Here is a 14,979-nt window from a genome sequence, read left to right on the forward strand (position 1 = left end):
TCTTTTATTATTTACCCACGTATTTACCATTTCCAAAGATCATCATTCTTTGTGTGGATCCCGATTTCCATCTGGTATGATTTTCCTTCTGCCTGAAGGACTCCCTTTAACATTTCTCATAGTGTAGGTCTGCTGGCGACAAGTGTTTCCAGAACCTGGTCCTCAGGTCTTTTGCACTCAAAAGCCCAACACCACAATTTCCTAAGGTTAACACTCTCCAAAAATTTAAAGTGAACCAACATTTGCTGTCGATCTGAAGTGGGGGCATGGAGAGCTGCATATAAACACTACAGGACCACTAAATTTCAGTCATACAAGTTCCTCTTTACAATTAATTCAGTAGGGGACCCTTCGAGCTGACGCTTAGGGAGTGGGAACGTTGCATGCTGAGAATCTACTATGTGCCAGGCACTGTGCTAAGCATGACACATACCTTGTCGGCTTGTGAAGAGGATGAGATGAGCCCAGCACCTGGTACATATCACCCCTCAGCAAAAGGTAGCTGTTAGGATGACCTTCCTCAATAATTTTAACAACGTCATGGGACAGCCATTTTGATCCCTGAGTTACAGATGAGAAAGCCAGGCTCAGAGAACTGAACCAGTGAGGGAACTGGGATTCAAACCCAAATCTGTGTGACTCCAAAGCCTGGGCTCTATACCACCTGCTCTGTCCTCCAGGGCCAGGAGTTGGCAGGGACAGGGCAGGACTGACCTTCAGGCAATGGAGCCCATGACCAGAGGAAGCATGGGAAAAAAATGTCCAGAAAATGAGGCTGCATTGAGCCAGACCCTGCACAGGAATCAATCTGAAGAGTCTAGGCAGGGGTAAAAAGGGGCCCTGGCAACAGCACGGGGGCAGAGGGAGCACTGAGAACAGGGTCTGGGGCTATTTGCCCAGAAACCCAAAGCACTCCACCTACCCAGATTTGTACCCAGGACACGGAGAGCTTGACAGCACTTTTAACAAATCAGTATGTTTTTGCCTCAGCCGAGCAGCGTGGCAAGTACAATGTGTGCAGGCATAAGAGGCATAAAAACTAAACTGATTCTGCAGGTTTTACTGGTCTCACCATGGTTGCCCACGGCCCGCAACTCAGGGGTCACCCAGGGACTGGCTGTGCACTCTCAAAACCCTGTGCTCCAATCCCCCAAACAGTTAACATCTGTTTTCTCTTTATGCCTTTTTGTTTCTTTTTTTCTCTTTTTCTCTCCTTTTTTCTCTCTCTCCTCCTCCCTTGCTGCTTGCCCTCTCTGAGCACAGGGAAATGCCATCTCAGAAGTGTTGCCTTCCTTTAATCAGGACCTAATTCCTTATCACAGAGCTCAGAGATGAAGGTTTCCAGGAAGACAAAAATAAGGCACTAGCGGTGATCAACATTTCCCTGTTCTCTGGAAGACAGGAATTATTCCAGGGTGCAGGTTTCTTTTTAAAGAGCTTTAGCATGGGAGACGCTGGGAGGCCAACCCATGGATTAGTGGATACCCCATCAAGCAAAGCAAGAATTCAAAGGAAACGAGGGTTGCCAAGCTGAGGCACAAGAGGGTGAGCCTTTAGGAAGAATTAGGGAAACTCCACGATGCGGGGGCTGGAGCCAGTCTGCCCCACCTCCAGCACACCAGGGCAGCTGGGTGTTATGGGTGCGGGAGTCAGGAGGAGGGAGGGAACAAGGGCAACTAGATCACTTCTGCCAAGTTTGCAAGACTGTTTCCAGTTGTAAACCCCTCCCTAATTTTCTTTCCCTGCCACCTCCCATCACACTGTGGTCGTTAAAATGGTCTCCATCCCAGAAGGTGATGAGAGAAGATCCCCATGGCCAGAGTGGAGGGCACATTGGGGAGAATCAGTAAATGAGGCCAAAACAGGCAGACCCAGGAGAAGCTGTTCCAGTCCTGGGGAGAAAGAATGGGACGGGGTGGGGAGGGAGGGGCGGGAGAGAAGACAGATCCCGCCAGGAGGCAGCAGATGGGGTCACTGAGACTTGGTGACTGTGGCCATGTGGAAAAGCACTTCTGAGAAATGGATATGAAGACACCCCTACTAAGTGGCAGGACCACATCAGAACCTGGACTGTGCTCAAAAGATGATGTTTCTGAAGGGGATATGATGGTCAGAGGTGGAGGGGGTGGGAGCTGAGGGCAGAGACGCCTGCGTGTTCCAGGCCGGGTCATCTTCCCCATCTCCCACTCATGGTTCACCCTGTCTCCTAAGGGCTGACCTGCAGTCCAGGGCCCGGCCCATCAGCCCCTCCCTAGCTGGTGGCCTTATCTCTGAGCCTCAGTTTCTTCCTCTGTCAAGTGTGTTAATGCCCCCTTCCTCCCACCCTGTTGGGGCTGCAGTGAAATCGTGGCAGTATAGGAAGCCGGGAGTGGCCCAGCACTGAGGTGATGGGGATCAGCATCTGTGCCCATCTGTGTGACGGGTCCCTTCCATGCCCTTAGGTAACATTGGGTTTTACCAAATCTGGGAAATTAGAGGGTCCAACACAAACTAGGACCTCAATCAATAAGAATGAACACATCCGTTGATGGGTCCGAATTCTTGCTTTGACATTTAATAGCTGCATAACCACCGGCTGGAACATAGAGCCATTCACTCCCTGGATTCCAAGCAAAAGCATCTCAGTAAAACACTCAGATTCAGGGACGGGGCTGGGGACTGAAGAACAGAAATATTTTTAATAACACCGTCGGGGAGACCGTCAGGTGCACACAGACACCCAGGACCCAGCATGTTTGCTTAAATTCTCTGCTGCCCCTATCTTGAAATTCGTCATAACTTTAACTTGTGTTTTGTAAGTGCAGTCTGACAGGATGGTGGAGTACATACGTGTGAGCAGAGGGTACATGCAATGCGTGTGTCCTCTGTTTTTCGCCGCCCATTCACGTATAATGTCCACGATGCCCCCATGAGTTCAGAATTCCAGGGACGCCTGTGTGGGGCAGCTCAGCAAGACGCACTGTGAGTACAAGGCGAGAGTGTTACGTCTACGGCTGAGTACGGGGGTCCTGACGGCCCCAAAAGGCCAGGCTTCTCATTTGAACCAGGACGTTCTACAAGCGCAGAAAGAACTCGGTGGTATTCTAAGAAACATAAATGGTCAGAGAACCTTTCTTTCTTACTTGTGTTACTTCCCTGCACTAACCAACCACTGAAAATTATGACGGGAGGTGAGGAAAAGATAAAACAACTCCTGGTTCCTTTCCTTTCAGCCTTTCCTTCCTCACCAGTGAGCCAAAGGTAGAGGCTGTTGGTAGCATGGACGCATACCAAGAAGTGAAATAAAAGCTGTGGAGCTGGTTTTATGTAGTTTCCACTCTTCTGGGAAGAATGAAATACACACTCAGGAATGAGCTTTGAAATACAAATTGTGTAATTTCAGTGATTCCCTATACGAATGAAATGCTCTTCTATCTGCATTCAAAACTGGCATTGCACAAAATGAAGATGAACGGTAAAGTTCACACTAATAAATTCTAATTTTTCCTTACTTAGGGCAACGCTAACTAGGAAATAAAAAAACACCATGACAAGAGAGAGAAAGACTGCAGCAGAAAGGAAAAAGCTTTATATTTTCCAATGCTTAATGGCATTTTTTCCAGCTTTCTGAACAAGGGCCCCAAACATTCATTTTTCACTGGGCCCACAAATTATGTAGCCAGTCCTGCAGGGAAAAGCCAGGCACCAATGCACTTCGCCTGGGCAGAGTGGCTGGGTTTCTGTTATATAACTTTTCAGCTGGTGGGATGTGCTAATTAAGCATGGGATTTTAGGAAATGTGAGTCCTGGAGGAAGTTTCTAATTACCTTTGCCCTGAAGGTAGGGAGAAGCTAGGCGGTGGGGAGCCCTGCAGGGGAGAGGAGCCCTGGGTCCCATCAGAGGCTGAGGTGAGACTGGAAAGAAGTGAGGCGGGAGGGAGGGAGGGGGCTGGTGTCTGGGGAGCACGCACTGCTGTGTGCACCCGGCACCGTGCTTTCCGCACGCGGCTCGTTTCATACCACAGCCATCCTGGGGGATGTGAGTTCACCCCCTTTACAGATGAGGACACTGAAGTTTTGAGTGGTCAGGAGACTCATCTAAGGTCTCACAACTAGTGAGGCGCAAAACCAGGTGCTGATGGAGGCAGGCCTGGTGCCAACCAAGGAGACAGAAATATATCACTCCCCGCTGGTCCCCCAGTCCCGTGGGAGACAGACGATGAGGATGCAGTGGGATCTGATGGGGAAGCACAGGTGGTGTGGAAGCACAGGGAAACCCTAACCAGCCTGGGGTGTCAGGGGCCTCCCTGAGGAGGGGCTGTCTGCTCTGGGGCCTGAGGGTGAGCAGGGGTTAATCCTGCCAGGAGGAGGAAGAGGGGACAATTAGTTCACAGGCTTCCCTTGCTGAGCCGCTTTCATTCCCTCCCTGGGGAGGAAGCACCTTAAATTCACTGTCCTGTTGACAAAGGCCCCCCCCAGACCCGTGCCCCCTTCCCTGAGCTGCCCCTCCTTCTCCTCCGTCTTTCCCCCTTCCCCAAAGCAAAGGCAGCCCCTGGGGTCCCAGAGCAAGGCCTGCTGTGTGTCAGGGGTTGGCGGCGGGGCGGTTCACTTGACCTCTCTGAGTCTCAGTTTCCTCATCAGTGGAGTGAGGGGCTTGGACAAGGGAGGAGAGTTCACCTCGATGAGCCCTGGTGTGTGCTGGGCCCTGGCCTCCCACCCTCCCCAGAGCCCTGGGTGCCAGGACTACGGTTCAGGGGTTCCCTCTTGAGCCCTGAAGCACAAACTCTTCCTGCTCCACCCCTCCCCCTGCCTGACATCAGGGGTCACCGAGCAGAACAGCCATCCTCCACATCACCTGCATGGCTGCTCTAGGACCTGCTGTGGCTCCTGCTGTCGGCAGCCTCACCACCCGCCATCCTTCCCATCTCTCCCTCCCAGGAAACTCCAGGCAAAGCGGGTCTTCACTGTTTGCCCAACACCCTAACTCCACTCCCACCCTGCCAGGGCTTTGCTTCTGCTAGATCCGCCCTCCTTTTCCCTCCTCCCTCTGAGGAACTCTTATTCATCCTTCAAAGCCCAGAATTCACCTCTGTGGTGAAGCCTCTTCCAGGCAGACTAATCGCTCCTTCAACTGTGCCCCAGAACAGCTGGTAGAGGACATGTCCTGAGCCCATAAGAACAGCTTGTAGAGAACATATCCTGAGCCCATAACAAGTGCTCACCCGTCACCTGTGTCATCTCACTTAATCCTCACCCCAACCCTGTGAGGCAGGATCATTATTAACGCTGCTGTACAGATGAGGAAACTGAGCTCAGAGAGGTGTGCAATTTGCCTGAGGTCACACAGCCAAGAAGCAGTGGCATTCCCACCTCTCCGCTTTGGGTGATTAACGGTGTCCCAGGTTGTCTCCCCAACTAGGTGGTGAGCGACTCAAGCGAGAGTCATCCTGAGCCCTCCCTCTGTCCCCAGAACCTGAGAAAGCGGGGCCTGGCTGGGTCGATGAAGGTTTGCTCAGTGAACACATCTGCCCCTGGATTCCCGCCTCCCAGCTGTGCCCTGTGGCGCCCCTCCCCCAACGTCCTTCCCAGTCTGTATGCGGCTAGTCCTCTGTGGTCCCCAGAGCCGGCTCTTCAGGGAGGCCTGGGGTTCCCCAAGAAACCCCTGAGCCTCTCTCCCCAGCTGCTTGTTTGGAGGTTGGCCCCCGATGAGGTTCACGTTCCCAGGGGCCCAGGACCTGCCTCTCTCGGACCCTCCTCAGAGCCCAGGGCATCACAGGAAATGCTCAACACTCAGCTGAACAGAACATGGGTCAGTGACAAGTCCCACCACTCATGTCTGGGTCCCAGTTCCCCCAACGCACACGTCACCGTGTCCCTCCTCCACGGGGCCAGGGAAAGAGCCGGGACCCCGGGGTCATCCAGGTCTGGGCTCTCATTCCCTGTTGCCACTGGTGAGCCGAGTGACCTGGGACCAGTCAGCTCATCCCTCAGAGCCCAGACTCCCCTGCAGAAAAGTGGAAGCAGCAGTGCCCATGGGGCGTGGGGGGGGCAGTGAGAGGCTGATGGGGTTCAGCATGTGCCCCGCACCGCACACAGTAAGCCCCACCCCCGTCCCCTGCAAAGGCAGCAAACTGTAATTTGCATCCATTTCAGAGCTTCCGAATGAATCCTTTATCCAGCAGCCTCCGAACACCCCCAGCCGCGCCCCTCCCTCCCAGGCCCCAGCCCAGCTTCCAGCCCACCTCAGCCCTGCTGCTCCGAACATAATTTGTGTGGTGTCTGCACACTTCACATCCATTACACCGAATAAATCTCCCAGGCTGTTTAAATTTCAACTTTTTATCCCCAAAAGCAATGGCTGCATTTGGCAAAGGTCACACATAAAGCACAGGATACAGGACAGGAAGAGGAGGTCAGGACTCGATCAGGGAGCAGGTGGCATTCATTAGGGAAATCACAGCTCTCCTTCCAAGGAGCACGCGCTCTTCCAGGTCTGCAAACCCAGAGAGACGGCACTTTTCTCCCGAAGCCTCAGAAATGCGCGATGTGGGAGCTCCGAGCTGGGCGGCTGCTACAGCAATACCGTGAGCTCTGGGTGTTGAGTGCCTGCTTCCTTGGGCCCCGAGCCCCGCACAGCCCGGAGTGTTATCCCCCCTGCACGGTGGGGGCCACGCGACACTGAGAGGAAGAGACTCGCCCAGGATGGCACAGGGCACTAAGAGTGGGGCTGGGATTGGAACCCAGGTCTGCTGGCTCTCGGGTCCCTGCTCCTCTCCGGATTCTCTGCTCCCTGGGAACGCGGGAGGATCGCGATGGGAAAGGTGAGCAGATAAATCAGCCCAGTCCAGGTGGACGCCCACCAGGCTTTGGGTTCCATCTTGGTACCAGAAACCTTAAGTACAGGCCCAAAAAACACAGAAACAAAAAACCATTGATTAATTAGTGCAGCCAACTGTGTGTTTAGCTGCCGGAGGTGCGCAGAGCGCAGTCACAGAATGGATTCTGAAGTGATCCCCCTCTTCACCTCCAGGGGCAGCAGAGCTCACCTCATCTGAGACCAGCCCCATGACCCCTCCCCACCTCCCTCCCCAGCTATCTCTCTCCGGGTCAGAGGAGGAATGAAGGGGATGGGAAGCCAGGTCTATCTTTATCCTTGGGATGTCTGTGCCTTTCCATAGGACGTGAGTAACAGGATGACGGCAGCCTCTGTTCACTGCAAATGCCCTAGAAGCAGAACCTTCTCCCGGCCCAGAGCACGTGGGTGCTCGCACACCCTCCTCAGAGGTGAAAGGACTTCCTGGGGCAGAGCGAGGGCAGGTGGTCTGGCCCAGGTCACCCAGAAACCCAGAGGGACAGCAGGCACCCCTCCAGATGGGCTGGAGAGACCAGTCTGGAGGGACCAATGAATAAATGCTCTGAAGAGGGGCACATGACCAGATGGGAGAGTAAATCCATGCCTCACTGCTTAGGTGCACGGATCCTGTGCAGACAGTGGAGGGAGGAGGGAGCAAGATTGGATGGACCCCCGAGAGCAGACAGAGGGAAGCCTTGGGGCGGGGGAAGCAGAGGTCTTCCTCGCACTGTCTCCTTCGGTCTGGCTGGTGCGCTATGGAGGAGCTCCATCATGATCACAACCTCAACCTGACCTCATGAGGGTGAGACGTGAAGCACAGAGAGGTTAGGTAACTTGTCACACATCACACAGCTCATGGCGGCAGAACTGAATCCTAGCCCAGACACTTGGCTCCCACAACACGCCTCGGGCTGCTTCCCCAAATCTGCCGTGGGCCTCCAAGCTCGCCAGGAGACTTGGCCTCCTTTATAAACTTAATAAAATCCAGCTCTTTATGTCAGAATAAAACCTTGCCAGATCTTTCTAAATTGCTCCAGTGTTCGGTGCTGGGTTCACCATCAAATCGTTCCATGTGCTTAGGGCTGGGTGTTGGCTGGGAGCTCTTGTCTCTTCTGATGGTTGTTTCTGACATGTTTTAGTTTGTTCAGCTTTCCTGTCCCTGCCGTGCATTGGGGTCCCAGGAGGCTGGGCGACTGCACTCTGTCCCCAGGCTGAGGATGAAAGGAGGATGGGGCATCTTTGCAGGTGAGCACCTCCCCCTGCCACGGCTCCCAGTGCCCTCACTCCACCTCCCAGGACAGGGGCATCCAGGGCCTCCGTGCCCCCAGACCATGCCTGCAGCTTCCCCTCCCCAAACCCCAACTCTCCAAGAACACGTGCTGCTCCCCAAGTACTCCTGACAGGCCCGTGGCTCCCAGGCCCTTGCATAGGCTGTTCCCTCTCCCGGGAATGCCATTCCACATCTTCTTCATGTGCAGAAATCCTGCTCATCCCCCAAGACCCAGGCACGAATGGAGGGTGGGGAGGAGCTAACAAATTTACCCTCCTGCCATGTGCCAAGGGCACCGCGAGAGGTGAGCACCTTCAGCGAGTCCAGTGCCACCTGGGCTCCGATCACAGAGTGGGCTGCATTAGCCCATTTTACAGATGGAGAAACTGAGGCTCTGAGACACTGAGTAACCTATTCAAAGTCACCCAGTGGTCAGTGGCAGGGCTGGGATAACTCTGACCAGGTCGGCCGACCCACAGACCAGCCTTGTCCACCAGCCCTGGCTCTGGGCATCCTCCTGACCCCGGGAAGGACATCACTCCTTCCTTCATGTCTCCTGGAGCATTACTGAGCATTCTTTCCTCATGGTCGTTCCCTGTCTGTCTGCCTCTATCCCTGACTGGTCCCTCCTCAACAAGAGGAGCAGACTGAATTCTTCTCTTGCTCACTCTGTGGGTCGAGGACAGCCAAGTGGCCCCAACCCATTCCCATGTCCTGGTGCCCAACTCTGCCCCAGAGGGAGACAGACCCCAAGAGGGTACAGCTGTACTTGCCTAGGTTAAGCCTCTGTGTTTGTGTCCAGTTCACTTTTTCCCATGTTCAGCTTCTCATGAGGGGCTGGGGGGCTCAGGCAAGAAGGGTGGGTGAGTCACGTGGGAGCAGATTTAAGTTCAGCAGCAGCAAACTGATGTGCCCAATAGTGGGACAGGTTCTTCTGTTTGGTGGTGAGCTCCCCATCCCTGCAAGAGTTCAAGTTATTGCAGACAGTGAAGAGAGTGTTTCCTGCATTACCAGGGGTGCTGGACTAAGGCGGCTTCCTGTGCTAAGATTCTGACTGCAGGGTGTCTATTTCAATGCCACGTTCCTCCGGATTGATTCTGTGATTCCAAGGGTTTGGTAAGTGAGGCTCCAGGTTTTCGCCAGTTTCCTTAATTCTGCAGCTCTTGGGCCCGTGAGTCCTCGAATGCTCCTGTGAGTCTAGAATTCTAGGATTCTGTGAAAGGGACCAGATGCTCAGGTTCTGTGATTCAAAGACTGTGTGAAAGCATCTGTGAGTCTGTGAGAGATGCTCTAATTCCAAGATCCCATGCATTGCAGATGCCATGAAAGGGGCTGACAGATCTGAAAATCCTGGGCTGGGAGAGAAGGAAGGTTCCCGGACCCTCCCCTCCTCGGTTTCAGCGTCTGCAGGGGGAGGACACTGGGAGCTCCTCTCAGCAGTAACATGCGGGGTCCCCGGGAGCCCTCATCTCCATACTCCCCCTCCTCACCTGGCTCGCCCCCCCCAGGTCCCCCCATGCTGAGGGGGTGACCCGGGTCCTGAAGCCCCAGGGACAGAGCCCATGTGACCAAACATTGACGGCTGTGCCCCAGATGAGCCCTTTGCTGTTCTGTCCTTGTTTTCCTGTTGCATTAATTATGAGGAACAGCCTTTGCTGAGTGGAATTTTCTGGTGCATCTCCCGCCGTATAAGCAGCTGGGGACAGGAAGCCAGGAGCCCACTTTCATTTCTGTTCTGTTTGTGTTTCCTGGTCCTCTCGGCCTGTTCCACGGAGCTCTTCTCCTATGTTCACTGTTTAGCCTGGGAGCTCTCAGTGGGCTCTGAGCACCGGCTGTCCTGCCGGGTTCACTCTGGCTTCTCTGGAAGGAACTGGATCCCAGGGAGGGACACGTGGGAGACAGGCAGGGAGGGCCCGGAACTCTGGAGGCTGGGTCCACAGTCGGTCCTCCAGGACGTCCCAGGGCGGCCCCCTCCCACCCACCCCAACCTCAGCGGGCAGGTGGGTGCCCTGGGCACCTGCGGCAGAGAGGGAACCCAGCAGACTTGGCCATGGAAGAGAGAACCAGGGGTGGCTGGGGTTAAATCTACCGCAGCCTGGGTGCAGAGGCCCGCACGTGAGGGAGGGGGAGTCCCTCGGGGCCAGGCGGCGAGGGCACCCACCCACCTGCTCTCTGTGGTCCAGACGGCAGGAGCATCTCTGGCAGCTGCTGCCCGGGCCCCTCTGGTCAGATGTGAACAGAGGGGAGCCTGCACCCCAGGCCAAGGCAGGACAGGCCTTTGGCTCAAGGACCAGAGACCGGGCTGCCTCCATGTGGAGAGATGCTGTGAGGCCAGAGCATCAGGGGACCGATCAGAACCGCGCAGCCTCATTACCCTCTGGCCTGTTTCCCACCTCACGGGGCTGAGGTGGCGGCTACAGTAACCGCACAGACAGCCGGGGTGACACAGGCAGCTGGGGTCAGGGCCGAGGGGAGAGAACCCAGGGCCTGGGGGCCTGAGGGACGGGCTGGCCTGTGAGAGAAGGGGGAGGGTGGGTGGAGGGGGGTTGTGTTCGGAGCCCCCACCCCTCACCTGTGACGGGCACGTCACACACTCCGTCTTCTGTAATCCTCCCTCACAACAGCCCTGGGAGCCTCTGTTATTAGCCCCATTTTTCAGGTGAGAAAACTGAGTGTCCAGGATGATATGACATGTCCAATTCACCAGCCGTTCAGTGACAGGGCCAGAATTCCCACCCGGGCCTGTCTGGCTCCACAGCAGGTGGTTTTCCTTGTGCCCCAATCAAAGCAGACATGAAATAACCAGCACTGACAGGCCCCGTCAGGCACAGGCGTCAGGCCCGCAGGTGTAAGCTCCAGGAAGGGCCCTGGACTGAGAGTGGGGAAACTGAAGCCCAGACCGTGGCCCGCTCACTTCTTGGATGTGTGTGTGTTTGCCTTTGGCCTCTCTCAGCCTCAGTTTCCTCATCTGTAAGATGGGAGTGACGACCCTACCTATGGGGATAGCATGAGGGTTAGAATGAGACCTGTGTGCCTGGCACACAGTGGGCCGTCAATAAACATCAGCTGAGGCAGGATCTGAGGCTGGGCTCTGAGCTCTCTGCTGGCTCCTTTCCTGGAGCTCTCTGGTTCCTAACTCTTTGTGAATCCATTCATCTGTCCATCCATCCACCCACCCATCCATCCATCCATCCACCCATCCATCCATCCACCCACCCATCCATCCATCCAGTTGTTCTCTTGCTGACTTACAGCATGAACCTAGAACTGCTTTGTGCAGGAGGGAGACACTATGAGGGATAAGACTGTCACTGATGCCCGAAGGCCCTTCCAGCCCCGTGAGAATGACCATAAGTAGAGGTCTGGTGGAGTCCCGAGGGAGCACTGCAGGAGGGAGGGGCGAAGTCACCACCAGCCTCGGCAGAGGAGGAAGGGCATTCTGGGCAGAGGCATGGCACGCGTAGAGGAAAGGCGGAACAGAAGAGCCTGGCTTATGTGAGGAAGAGCTCATTGCGGCTGGATCCCAGGTCCAGCACCCGGTGGGTGTGTCATGGGGGAGCAGGGAGAAGACACAGCCTGAAAGGAGGCAGGGCCAGACTCAGAGAAGCCTTGAATACCAGGCCAAGAAGGTTGAACTTGAGCCCACAGACAGTCAGGAGCCACTGAAGGTTCTTGAGCTGGGGCGTGGCAGGAAAATTCACATATTAGAAAGCACCTTCCAGCAGCAGGACAGGAGTGAGGGGACCAGCTGGGAGGCTGGTGCATCTCCTGGGCCCAGTACTTTAGGGCCTTCCTCTCACAGAGGGTTTCCTGGCACACAGGGACCACAGGTTGGATGACTCGGGTGCACATAGCAGGGCGGATGGGCTGAGCAGTGGTTCAGGGTCAGTTCAACCCAGAGCCCAGCGCGTGACCCAACCCACAAACACACAGCTCACACAGCCCCACGAGGTCCAAGGGACTCCTGGAGTCTGCGCCTCCCCCAGTTCCCACCCCCTACAACAGCCTCATCACCAAGGGGACTGTTCCAGCCCCTCCCCCTCCCCTGTCCTTCTCAGCAGGTGCGCTCACTCCTCTGCCCAGAGAAACCCCAAGCCTCAAAACAGAAACTCCCTAGATTTCCTGACACCAAACATGCAAAGCCCCCGGCACCCACACTGCCCTCCTCCTCCTTCTCCTGGAGATGGAGATGGTCCCCTCCCTCTGCCTGGGCTCAGACGTGCTGTCAGGCCCCTCCCACCCGCCTCCTCCATCTGTCCAGGGGAAGAGGGAGGGGCAGCTTTAATCTCTTTATCTGTCTGTCTGTCTGTCTATCTATATTTATGTCTCTCTAGCTCTATCGTCTCCTTCCCTCACACCTGATTCATATTTGGTTATATTCAAGTCTCTCTCTCCTTATAACAAACAGCAAACAGCAAACAAACCTGAACCCCGTGTCCCTGCCAGCTGTGTCCCTCTCTTTCCCCTCACAACATAAATTCCTGAACCAGTCGTCCACACTGGTTGTCTCCCCCCCATACTCCTGTGCCCACCACAGACCCCATGCGGCCCCTGTGACACTGCTCTTGTTGAGGCCACTCTGACCTCCATGCTGGTTCAGCCAGTAGCCACCTCCAGCCTGCAGCCACCACCACGTGACTGGCTTCTTCCCACCCTCAGCCCTGTCCATAACCACACAGAGGCCAGAGGGACCTTCGGACTCAAATCTGCTTGGGTCCCTCCCCTGCTCACACCCTGCACAGCAAGCGCCATGCTCAGGATAACATCCCAACTCCCTGGCATAGCTCTGCTGCCCCCACCACCATTTACTGGATGGATGGATAGATGGATAGATGGAAGGATGGATGACGGATGAGTGTGGTGGACAGATGACTGGATGGTTGGATGGATAGATGGATGGGAATGGCTGGATAGGTGGATGATAAATGGATGGATGGATAGAGGATACATGGATGGAGGATGAATAGAGGCTGGATGGATGATGGATGGTGGATACATGAGCATGTCAAGGACAACACATCTAACACTCAGAGCTGGTTCAGAACCCCCCAGATTGCACCAAACTGTCCTTGCGTGACCAGCAGATCCTCACCCAATGAGAAGACAGTCTCACACAGGATGAAGCCATACTGTTCCAGGAACTTCACCTGCCTTTTTTGTTGCTCCTCGCAGCCACACCCCTATGAGGTGGGTCTCTTGAGCTCAGTCTACAATCAAGGATATGGTGGCTCCAAGTGGCTACATCACTTCCCCGGTGGGTGGCCGAACTACCCAGGCGGCCTGGCCCAGAGCTGTGAATGTGAGGAGGGTGCCCCTGGGGCTGCTCGCGCAGGGTTGTGCTGAAGATTGGGTGAGAGCTCTCTTCCTGGCTGAAAGCCCCCGGGTCACCTCACCCAGAATAAGCTCCTGATGCTCACGGTGACACTGATTCTAATAATAATACCACCATCCATTGCTGCCGCATCTCCGGGCCAGCCCTCCACCCGCTTCACCTGCTTCAAGCCCCGCCACTGACCCGCGAGCCGCTTGCTACTGCTCATCCCACGTTACAGAGGAGGAAACTGAGGCTCACGAGGTGCAGTGAGCTGCCCAAGGTCCCCCGTCCCACCACCGGCAGAGCCAGGCTGGACCCCAGGGATCTCGCTCAGGCTCGTGGGCCTCCTCAGTGCCTCCCGAGCTCCAGTAGCTTCTCTGACCCTCCCGTGCATTCGCCGCCTCCACCCTCCACCTGCCCGATATTGATTTTGATTCAATCAGTCCCTTGAAATTGACTTGAAATGACCTCCCTCTTTCAAGTTGCCTCACCCTGAGCAATAACGTCCATGAAATCAAGGGTTTAATGCATTAATTACGTGTGAGTATTTTTTCTGATACCCATTAAAATAAATACATGACTGGTAAAATATAAAATACTAATGTTTGTCCGTGCAGCACCCGCAGTCACCTCTCAGACCCCCACTCCCTGGGAGACCCCGGGGCTGCTGCTGGAGAGGCCGGGAGGAGGGGGAGAAGGTGGCATCTGGGCAGTGGACGTGGCCTGGCCACTCCCAGCCCAGCCCGGCCCAGGGCAGCGGCCGTTTCTTTCTCCTGGGGAGGCCCCACCCTCACCTGCCGCCCCAGGCTGGGTCTTGGAAAGGGAAACACCGTGGCAGCTGGACGGGGCCCACTGACCACGGGCCCCAGGAGGGAGGGCCCTGGGGGAAGGGACCAAAAGGCCGTGATGGCCTCAGTGGCCCTTTAGAATAAGATGCATGCGGGATGCTCATCACACCCCTCCTTCCTCTCAAAGGAAGCCCCAGGCACCGAGGATCAGAATTCCCCGCTCTGCACCACCGCAGGGAGAGAAGCCTGGAGGTGCATTCTGTTCCTGTGCAAAGGGTCCTGCCAGAAATGAAGACAGGAAACTACAAAGGAAAATCTGACAGCCAGAAAAGGGAACAGAACCTTCCAGAAAGGCAGCCACATCCCCGACCAGCTGCAGCAAACATGGTGGGGTGGGGAACGGGCAGAAGAGCTTCCAGGCTGGAGTTGGGGCTACAGGGATGGGAAAAGTGTGCTGAGATGGGGTGTCTGCTCTGGGCCCATGAGAGGGGACGTGGTCGAACTGAAGGAAGTCCAGATGTAGCACCAGCGGGGGCGGGGACCCCAATTCAACTGCCCCAAAGAGTTTGTTGGGGAAGAAAGGTTTTCCACTGGGAAAGAGAAGCATCGGGGCCACGTAGGGCAGACAGGCCTGAGTTCAAGTCCCAGCTGGGTGCTGGGTGTGGGTACAGGGCAGGGTTGGACCCATCTGGGAAGCAGGGTTGAGGTCAAACTGGGCATGAATTTATCTGCAGTCATGTTCTCCCAGTGGGGCAGCTAGAAAGGGCTGATGCTGG

This window comes from Monodon monoceros, unplaced genomic scaffold, assembly GCF_005190385.1.
Source record: "Monodon monoceros isolate NGI ecotype Baffin Bay Population unplaced genomic scaffold, NGI_Narwhal_1 Super_Scaffold_18, whole genome shotgun sequence".
Classification (NCBI taxonomy): domain Eukaryota; kingdom Metazoa; phylum Chordata; class Mammalia; order Artiodactyla; family Monodontidae; genus Monodon; species Monodon monoceros.